Source organism: Grus americana, chromosome 9, assembly GCF_028858705.1.
Source record: "Grus americana isolate bGruAme1 chromosome 9, bGruAme1.mat, whole genome shotgun sequence".
NCBI classification, from domain to species: domain Eukaryota; kingdom Metazoa; phylum Chordata; class Aves; order Gruiformes; family Gruidae; genus Grus; species Grus americana.
The window spans coordinates 17,678,255-17,687,762 of record NC_072860.1 but is presented as its reverse complement, the minus strand read 5'-3'; the positions used below and the strand labels follow the sequence as shown (position 1 = coordinate 17,687,762).

The following is a 9,508-nucleotide window of genomic DNA, read 5'->3' as shown; positions in this document are numbered from 1 at the left end:
ATTCCTAGAAAGCCCATAGAAATGTCTAGAAAGCATATGAATGTTTTTAGAGAGCACCAGGGAATTCCTAGGAAGTGAAGGGAAATTTCTCTTCTAACCATTAGTTTGTGTTGTTGTTGCTCCCCCGGCGTGTGACAATTAGCATTCAAATTGGGTTTGTAGTTACTGCGGGCACTGTTACGTGGTTAGGTATCTATGTGATTGAGCTGGTAATTGGAATTTCTGGGTTTCATGATTTGTATGCTAAATACCAAAGTTTTGTTTATATAAACAAGCATAACGTTTATATACATGAAACTTCCATACTTAGCAATACAAATTGTAGATATACTCTGCATATATATAGAGAGAGTATGTCTACAGCCAGAGGTTTCTTCTTTCTGTTGCATACACTTCTACAGAGATCTCACAATAGCAAACTCTCAATATTTATGTCGATTTTTACCATGCTAGAGCCTATTGGGCATTTAGCAAGTCCCCAGCGAGAGGAAGGAGCGGGGTCCCTTGGCCGTCCGTAGCCCGCTCACTGCTGCTGTGTGTGCAGCCTTCTGGGCGGCTTCTTGCTCCAGCTGAGGGAAGGCAATGGGGCTGTGAACTCCTCCTCCTCCTGTTTGTCACCTGTCCCTCTTTCTAAAAGAGTAAAAGACTCTTAGAGAGTGGTCCCAAGGTTTTGGAGCAGACCAGCTGCAGCTGCCCTCCTTCTTTGTAAGGGCAGCTGGACTATCCTCTGTGTTCCCTCTCTCCTGCTTTGCTTTGGTGATGATCGGGCACTGCCCCTGCAGAAAGAGAGAGGGATTTTATGCTGATTTTCTCCTTTTCCCATCTTCAGGATGATGCGCGTCCAGCTGGCTTTCTCCTCTGAGCAGCCAAGCAGGACTGACATTGTGTCCTGGGCAGGGTGGTGGGAAGGGCTGTGTGGAATCTGGGCTTTGCTTGATCATATTTTTTTCTTTTTTCCTCCCATTCTTGCAGAAGTCCCCTTCCAGCGGGCTGCTGTGCACGTGCTGCCTTACACAGGCTTTGCCCTGCTCCTAAGGTGCTCAGGCAGAGACACTGTTTTGGGGAGGTGCTGCCCAGGGGTGAAACCCCGTTGCTGGCCAGCACCTGAGCTAAGGTCAGGAAGACACAAAGCTTCTGCCTCCAACCTGCAAAGGAGGACTCTGCCGCCCTGTGTGTCCAAGGGAGGGCATTCACCATCATTGTGGCATCAACCCAGCTCCATAGTTTAAGTCTTTCTTGGGGCAGAAGTTACCGCCACCTCTGCCAGGGGCTGAGCATTCCTGCGGCTGGGCCAGTGACTCTGCCAGCTGCAGGTCCTGGGCTGGATCGTAACCTGTTGCTTGATTAAAAAACAGAAGGCTATTCTCTGCACCCAAGTGGAAGATTTTGCGGGAAATGTCTTCTTGCAGTAGCCTGTCCAAGTAGTTGCATTAAAAATAAAAGCAAGCAGGCAAGAAGGGAACATTTTTCAAAGCTTAAACATCCTGTTATTTTCTGAGTCAAACTTCAACTTTTAGTTGCCAAAAAATATTTTGGTTTGGATTTTCAACGAATACTTTGAAGGAGAACTTAGGCAATAAATAAATAAGAAGTCATTACAGTTTTTAGTTAATGAGACGTTATTGTTGGTTGGATTTGGAGCATGGACTGGCTCCTGCTGGGACCAGCTGGGGGGCAGAGGGGTTTGCTTGGACCAACATCCCGCACTCGGGCAGGGTGCTCGCCCAGCAGTTCAGATGCTGCTCACATACTGAGTTACACAGCAGTGCTTCCCCAGAGCCCTCTGCGAGGAAAACCGAGGCAAGGGAATTGCAAAACCTCTCTGCTTTCCCCAGCATCAGGTTATCATAAAGCTGCTCTGTCTCCCTTGGAAGGGGCTTGTTTAGCTGCTGCCAAGCCTCGAGTTTCACCTCTCCCCAGAAGGATGCGGTCAGCCCATGCCAGGCTATTTATATGCAGACCCTTCTCCAGTAATTTCCTGTAACCAGAGTCCCTGACCAGGAGAGACACAACGGAGACTTTGATTTCGTGCCACGGGATGCATGAAGGAGGTGACAGGGTGAACTCAACTTTCCTTGAGATCCAGAAGCCTCTTGGCCTGCTCAGTGCAGAGTGGGGAGGGAGGATGGACTGGCTGGTGGGTCCCCAAAAGCTCCTTTCAGCTCCAATGGTGAAGGAGACTCCCAGGCATCTTGCAGCCCAGCACAGAAGGAGCCAGAGGTTTCTTCTCCCAGCAGGACACTGCAGATGAGGACAGGAGCATCCAGGGCTCAACCTATTGCCCTGCAGTGTCAGCCCCCCATGTCCCTCAAGTGTCCACCTGGAGAGGAGACCCTGCTCCGCAAAACCTTCTTGCCGCTGCCACCACCCTGGTGCGGGCTGGCCAAAGGGAAGGAGAGAGTCCTCCAGCGCTTTCTCTACTCCTCCGTCCCAATAGATCAGCCCATGGTGCCTTTCCAGCCATGGCAGAGATCACCCTGCAGAGATCCCTAGGACAGAGCTGACAAGCAGGACAGACCAGCTGCCTTTGCGGGGCTGGGGATGCCTCCATGGGGGATGACAGCAGCTCAGTGCCCCAGGCCTGAAGGGAGCCCCAGCTGCGCTTTCTGGCATGTGCTCATCTAAGACATGGGTCATTAAGCCCCAACCAAGGTGAACACCAACGCATGAGAGAGTTTGGCTTGCAGTAAGGGCAAGGCTTTCCAGCCAAAAATGGCAGGGGGCTGGGAAGAGGGAAGAGCTAGAGGTGCTCCATGAAAAAAAAAAAAAAGTTATATGGAGAAAATAGTCTGGGAAACTGGGTGCACAGAAACAGCAGGACAGAGAGTTTCATCAGCAGGAGAAACATCCCCAGTCCTGGCAACAGCCCCGGGGAGCCTCAATGCCTTCATCGCATGGGCACAGCTTTGATGCTGCCACCAACACAGACCAATGGCCGTCTGTCCCACACCACCAACACAGACTGATGGCCACCTGCCCAATCATGTGGGGACAAGTTGCAAAACCTCCAGGCTCACAAGAGGAGCAATCAGTCAGTTTCATCTATGAATGAGCCCATGAACTCTGGTGTCCAACACAGATGTTTCCCGCAAATTATTTTCAGCTGCTTCTTGTTCATCCCTGAACCCCAAATTGCATGCTTAAACTAAAAAGAAAAAAGATCTCTGTGCGAAGTTAAAGTAAACAGATAATTTGCCCAGCCCTACAGGAGCTATCTCAGCTTCTCCTCTGGGAGGACATGGTGGGGAAACAAAAAGTTAATCCATCTTGGTTCTCATTGACAGGGAATGGAGAAAAACAATTAAATGGGAGAGACAGCCTAAAGCTGAGAACAAAGACATTGCACCGATATTTCAGGTCTTTTTCCTTCAATCTGAAGAGGAAAAAATTGCTCCAGGCTTCATCCCTTGCAGGTTATCTTTGGAGGAACAATGTCCCCATAATTTCTGCTAACAATTAACCTTGCCTGTGCAGCAATTCTTCCCTGGGTCACCAGAACAGCTATTTATACCTTTGGCCAGGGACGTTGCCACCGAATGACTGCCCTTCCCCTTAGCCAACCCCAGAGCCAGCCCTGCACCAAGGCTGTGGCAGCGAGCCCCAGGGTGACCCCCCATGCACCCTGCCCTGCTCGCCAGGACCTGCTTCACCTGGACCCTTATGTTATAGACCTTCCACCATCCATTTTCTGCACATGCTTTGTGAACACATTGAAAAAAAAGGACACGTGTTGCTTAAACACACACAGAGGTATAGGGCAGCAGGGTCCATCAGACCAAGCCCACAGGTTTGGGTTCTCTGGGGTTCGTGGTCTCCAGGACCTCTGATTAGCTGGTCTCCAAAGGACTTGGGCAGAAATAGGATGTGCCTTGAGTCACCTCTCTGCAATACGTGGGTAACACCAATTGCCTATCTGATGGAAGAGACACCAATGGCTCACCCGAGTACCTGCACAGTATTTCTTCTGAACAAAAACCAGAGCTGTGATTGTGCAGTCCATGCCAGAAACTGGAGTACAGACCTCAAAATAAAACTCCAGACCTGGGCTGCTGCCAGCTGGACCATTTGCCCACACAGAGCAGAATTTCAGAGGCCAAGTCAAGCCAGTCCTGAGCTGGAGCCCAGCAGCAGGGGCTGGGGCAGCTTCTCCTCCCAAGGCAGAGAGCGTGGGCCAGCCCAGTCCCACCAGTGCCAGAGAAACATGTTGAACTGGGTCTGCCAAAACCAGTTATCTCCACTGAGGGAGCAAAGAGGCTTGCTCCCACATGAAGCCACCCTAGGGAAAGATCAGCACCCTTGGGTGAAGGCTTTCAGACTAGTCCCATCAGAGGTTGCAAGCAAACACCACAAGCCTTGTGCGGTCCTGCGATGTCCGTGCTCCCCGTCTCCCCCATCCTGCCACTGCCGCAGGGTTAAGGTGTGTGCAGAGCTGGACTGAAAACCCAACTCATCACCAACGCCAAGAGCAGCAGGCAGGGGAAGAGCCCGGGGCAGGCTAGGGTCTGACAGGAGTGAGGGTGGGGGACGCTCCAGCCTCCAGGATGCAGGGAGATAAATGGCCAACGTCGTCGTCATTATCAGCGGCGCCCAACCTTTGTGTGGAACAGCGAGGAGGAAGAGCTTAGCCTGGCCCTGGAAGGAAGGGGAGAGATAGGGAGGGCGGCACCACTGTGATGGGGAGAGGTGAGAGGACGAGATCTGCTGAGTGCCCACCACTGCGGGGCCCCCTCCTTGCAGAGCCCTTGCCCTGGGAGCATTGCCTCCAACATCTCCATCCCCACTTTTGTCCCCAGCACAGTGCCGAGCCAGGGCCTTGTACCTGAGTTAACGAGTGGAAAGGGGAGAGTGAGGACATGCCCAGGGCCTCCTGGAGGAGCTCTGGGACCTGTCAGAAGCAGCATGCTTTTGAAGTGATATATTTCTCTCCAGGGTTAAGGGGGATGAGGCCCGTTAGTCAGGAGGGACAGAAGCGTGCTTCCTGCCACCTCGGCCTTTCCCTCTGGCAAACCCAGGAGCATTAGGTCCAATTAGCCCCTGGCAAACACCCCAGGGGTGGGTCCCTTCGCAGCATCCCCACACAGGCCCAGGAGAGCAGCACTTCCTAAGAAATAAGTGCTAATGAGTCACTGTGGCTAAATGACATTATGTAAAGCAGCAGCGAAGGTTCCCAGGCTCCCACTGTGCCTTCTCCAAACCGGAGATCAGAAAGCCAGCGATGGTCTCAGCCCCCCAAGCACAGCACTGAGACGGTCCCGCAGTGACCGGCCCCATCTGTCCCCAGGGAAAGTGGTCAAGCCCCTTAGCGTGGGGACAGGATCCAGCCCAGAAGGCTTTACCCCAGTGCTTGCATTGATTTTCAGTCCTTCCCTTGCCAGGCACCATCTCACAGGGATGCACAAACCCCGGGAGAGCCTGGTCCAGGGGCAGTGAGGTCTTGGCATCCACCACAAGAAGCAGTAGGGCCTGGGGAGGCGGTGGAAGGGGCCAGGGGAGGCGGTGGAAGGGGCCAACACCCCCGTGAGCACCAAGTGCTCTAGCCACCTTTCCAGAGCCTTCGTGGAAGTTTTCTAGTGCCTTTCTAGAAGATTTCTGGAGGTTTTTCTGGGCCTCAGGTAGCAGCCTAATTAGTAAACTGAAGAAATATGTAGGGGGTTAGGAAAAAAGTCCCACGTATGAGAACATTCTATAGTCAGGACACATAATTTTACTCCACAAACATTCATAAACTCGCCATGGGAGGAACTCATCCTTGTGCTGCCTGGAGTCTTATAAGCAGTGTCCCCTGAGCAAAACCAGCCGAGCTAGACACACAGGACCAGCGTCCTCCCAAGCTGTGGTGTGGGTGGAAGAGGTTTATTCTTTATGAACTTACAGAGCCAAGCACATGTACCTGAGAGGCTGCCCGCCGTGCAAGTAGCTGGGAAGGGCCTACGCACCCATGGTGGAGCAGACTCTGACTGCAGAGAGCTCAGCTGGGGCACCAGGGAGCCCCCAAAGGGAAACCCCATCTATGGATACCAAATGCACGAGCAACCAACAAGCTGTTCATTGCAGCACGGCCTTCTCTCCAGAGAGGTGCAAACTGGCTGAAATCCCTGGAAGCCCCTTACCATCCATACTCCTTCCAAGAGAGGAGCCACTTCTCAATCATCAGCCCTCCAGGAAAAGGTTGATTTGCACTTGCTAGAAAACACTGATGTTTGCTCTGCCCAGAGCAGCAGCGTGTCTTCCCTTGAGCACCATCCCACCGAGCTGCCCCTTCCCGTTCCCCCCTCAGCTCCACCAACTCAGATTTGTGGTGTGGCCATCACCTCTCCTCCTTCACACTGCTAATCCCTTTGCTTCATCCTTTAACCAGCAGCCACCTCTGTTGACGCTGCTCCAGCTCTTCTTCCCCCTCCCCTGGACTCCTGTCTGAGCAGGAAAACATGGAAGAGCTGTAGGGGAAAGCCGACAGCGGATGCTTTTCTGCGTGCGTTCTCGATCCTAAACGCCGATCCCACGTGCATTTACACAGTGGAGACAGAGCACAGCAAGCAGCAGAGCCAGGGAAGAGAGGACAGGCCAACTCCCAGATTTCCTTCCCGGTGTTCCCAGCCTGGCACACATGGCCTTTTTCTTCCACAGCCACCAAAAGCTCCTCTAAAAATCTGAATGCCTGAGCATAACCTTACCACGTGGCACCAGAGTAGCAGCTCAGAAATCAGTTTGGGGCTATCTGAGGTTCTTACATTTGCTTGTGCCAAGGGAGCTCCAGGAAACATCACTGCCGGAGGCAGGAGTGGTCTTAACAGGCACAAGAAAATCTTTTAGCAGAAGACTCCGATCTCCCGGATGGTGCCCCAGGCAGTACACGGCTCAGCGGGAACTGCTCTGTGCATACAGATTTACACAGCCACACCAAGAACCAAACCTGCGGCAAGTGCCAAGAATATACTGGCTACCCTGAAATGTCTGTTAAAGTATGAAAGGATTGGCAAAAAGTCCCGTGAATAGAAACAGACTGTTCACAGCTCGGCCAAGGCATCAATACAGGATTTCAGGTCCTTCTGAGCCAGCTATTCCCAGCATTCCTACTCGGACTCTAGAATCTCCCAGCGGTATCTGGCTGTCTAGCAGGTTGCTGAATGACCTGAAAAGAGGATTTTTTTTTTTTTCCCAATGTCCTCCCCTCTACACAGTATTTTCTAAGATGACACAAGGCATTACTAACAAATTACCTGAAAAACACCACAGCCCACACTGGTTGGCATCAGCACAACATGCAGGAGGAAGGGATACAGGTTCCCATTCAAAGGGAATTCAAAGGAAGAAGCACTAGAGAGACTCACATAATGTACGTTTGTCCAGCTTCTGTTTCTCACACCACAATACTGGGTCTTACTTTGAATGACCATGGGATTGGAGCAATGATTCCCTCTTTGTTTCCAATTTTTCTGACAGTAACGTCTGTAGCCATTTCAGGTTCATTCTCTGCTCTGCTCAATGGGAGAACATATCTGGGTCACACTGAGAACAACCAGTTCTGACCAGCACCCTTACAGAGGCAGCATTTCAACTTCAGGGACTTCTGACTGAAGCCTAGGACTCAAAATTGGCTTTCAGTCTCATACCTCTGCTCTGTACTGCTTAAGCTCTGCAGAGGACAAAGGCAGACTATTCTATTGCTATAGTAACATTCACCAAAATAAACCATCTGCTGGAAAAGCTCCCAGGCCCTACATGCAAGATTTGTCTTCCATTACTACCGACGCACATGAGCTTGTGGTATGTTCACATGGAGCAAAATATCCCCCACGTACACAGAATAAAAACCTCATTCTGTTTAAGCGCCGTTTCAAATGAAGGAGCTTCCCCCAACATTTGGCTTACAGCTGACCAGGGTCGCAGTCTCTGGCTCACTGGTGATGCAACCCCTTGAAGCGTTACAGCCCAACAGGTGAAGGGGCGGCTGGGCCGACAGCAATCGGTCAAGCTGCATTCTTTCCTTCCGACTGCTGCTCATTCCATACCCCTGACTGTAATTCCCCCCTCGGCTAACAATGCACACCAGTATAACAACTCGCATGTCTCGTTCACCCCATCTAGGCCTGTCATGTATTTCTAGCTGCCTGCTCACATCAGCTATTATGCTCATATTTGGTGAAAGCAGTGAAAGCACACAGAAAAACAAAAAGGATTCTGTGAAACAGAGAAACACACCCCATTTCCCCATCACCAACACCCAGAGCCCTTCTGTCAGCCCCACGCTGTCACACAAACACCAGGAAGAGCAAGGGGGAAGATCAGTGCAAAGTCAGTATCACAGAGGTAATCTGGAAGCAGATCTCATCCCGGCAGCTGCTGGTAAGGAGATACCTGCCCTCTCTCTGGCACCAGTGCTACAGCTGGGCCCGACCGGAGGTGGTGACCTTGCTCAGCCTAAATGAACACTAGAGAAAGCAGAGATGTGCACAGATCCCAACGACTCTACAGAGGAGCAGAGTCAGAAAGCTTTGCTGGAGGAAGATGCATGACTTGGGTCTAGTTTTTAACATATGGGGTGAGTGGAAAAGAAGGTTGTTAGGCTTTCTTTTTTTGTTTTTTAAAAGCAGCAAGTTTTCTGTCAAGAGTTTTTAATATATTTATTTGAAAACAAGGTTTTGTGAAAGAGTACACTAAATAGCATATATCTGTTCTTCAGCCATAAAACACGGACTATCAGCTTTAGCTCAGCACAGATTGGGGCTGCATGCACTGAACAGCAGATCTCAATAGGAAGGTCTTCATGTCTGTCTTTCTGATATCAAGCATAGTGTCTTCTTTAGAGGACATGATCCTGGAGGAAGGAGAGAGAAACCGGAAAAGAAAACATATTTAACTAAGGCTTCTTGTGGTTGGCCCCACACACTCACCCGAGCCTGCCACTGACGCAACATTTACAGTTTTTAGCAAGGAGTTTGTTTTCCTGCCCATCCACCAATTCAAGTGCATAATCGTTGCTCTTGGGAGCACTGGGACATGCCAGCCCATATTTGGAAATAAAGCAACTGGGTTCCTGCCTCTCAGTGAGAAACTTGCACATCAGTTCAGGCATTTTAACCAAGGAACCTGAGAACCGCACCATTCATTGCCTGGAACAGATCTACAAGTATTATTATGTTGAGCTCAGAAATCACCGCAGAGCCCAGACTGGAGCGTCTTTAAATTCTGCTAAGAACTGCTGGGAAGACAAGGCAAGCCCAGAAAGCAGAGTAGTTCTCCTTTGACCAATCCTGCCACACTGAGGTCAAGTAGATGACAGCTTTGTTACATAAACCACTCGCCCCTCTGGGACCATCTTTCATGAGCTGATTACTCCCAGCTCAGCTGTTGCCTGTGACCCCATGCACCGCTCTAACTCTGCCCAGCGAAGCTCTACTTAAAAGTAGCTAAGCCTGCAAGATTAGAGACCAGATCCAGTACGATTGGGTCAGGGCTGATCTGGAAGAGTGGATTTCTCTTTTATTGCTGTCAAACTCTTCAAATC

The 9,508-nt window shown here is 50.8% G+C and overlaps 1 protein-coding gene across 1 annotated transcript in view; it reads right to left on the bottom strand.

Annotated features, from left to right (window-relative positions):
• Positions 1–8,598: 8,598 nt before the first annotated feature.
• PSMD1 (proteasome 26S subunit, non-ATPase 1) overlaps positions 8,599–9,508 on the bottom strand; it is a 75,750-nt gene continuing 74,840 nt past the window's right edge. The window contains exon 25 of the mRNA XM_054834686.1: positions 8,599–8,818. The gene's annotated coding sequence lies outside the window, so the exon portion shown is untranslated. The remainder of the gene's footprint in view (positions 8,819–9,508) is intronic.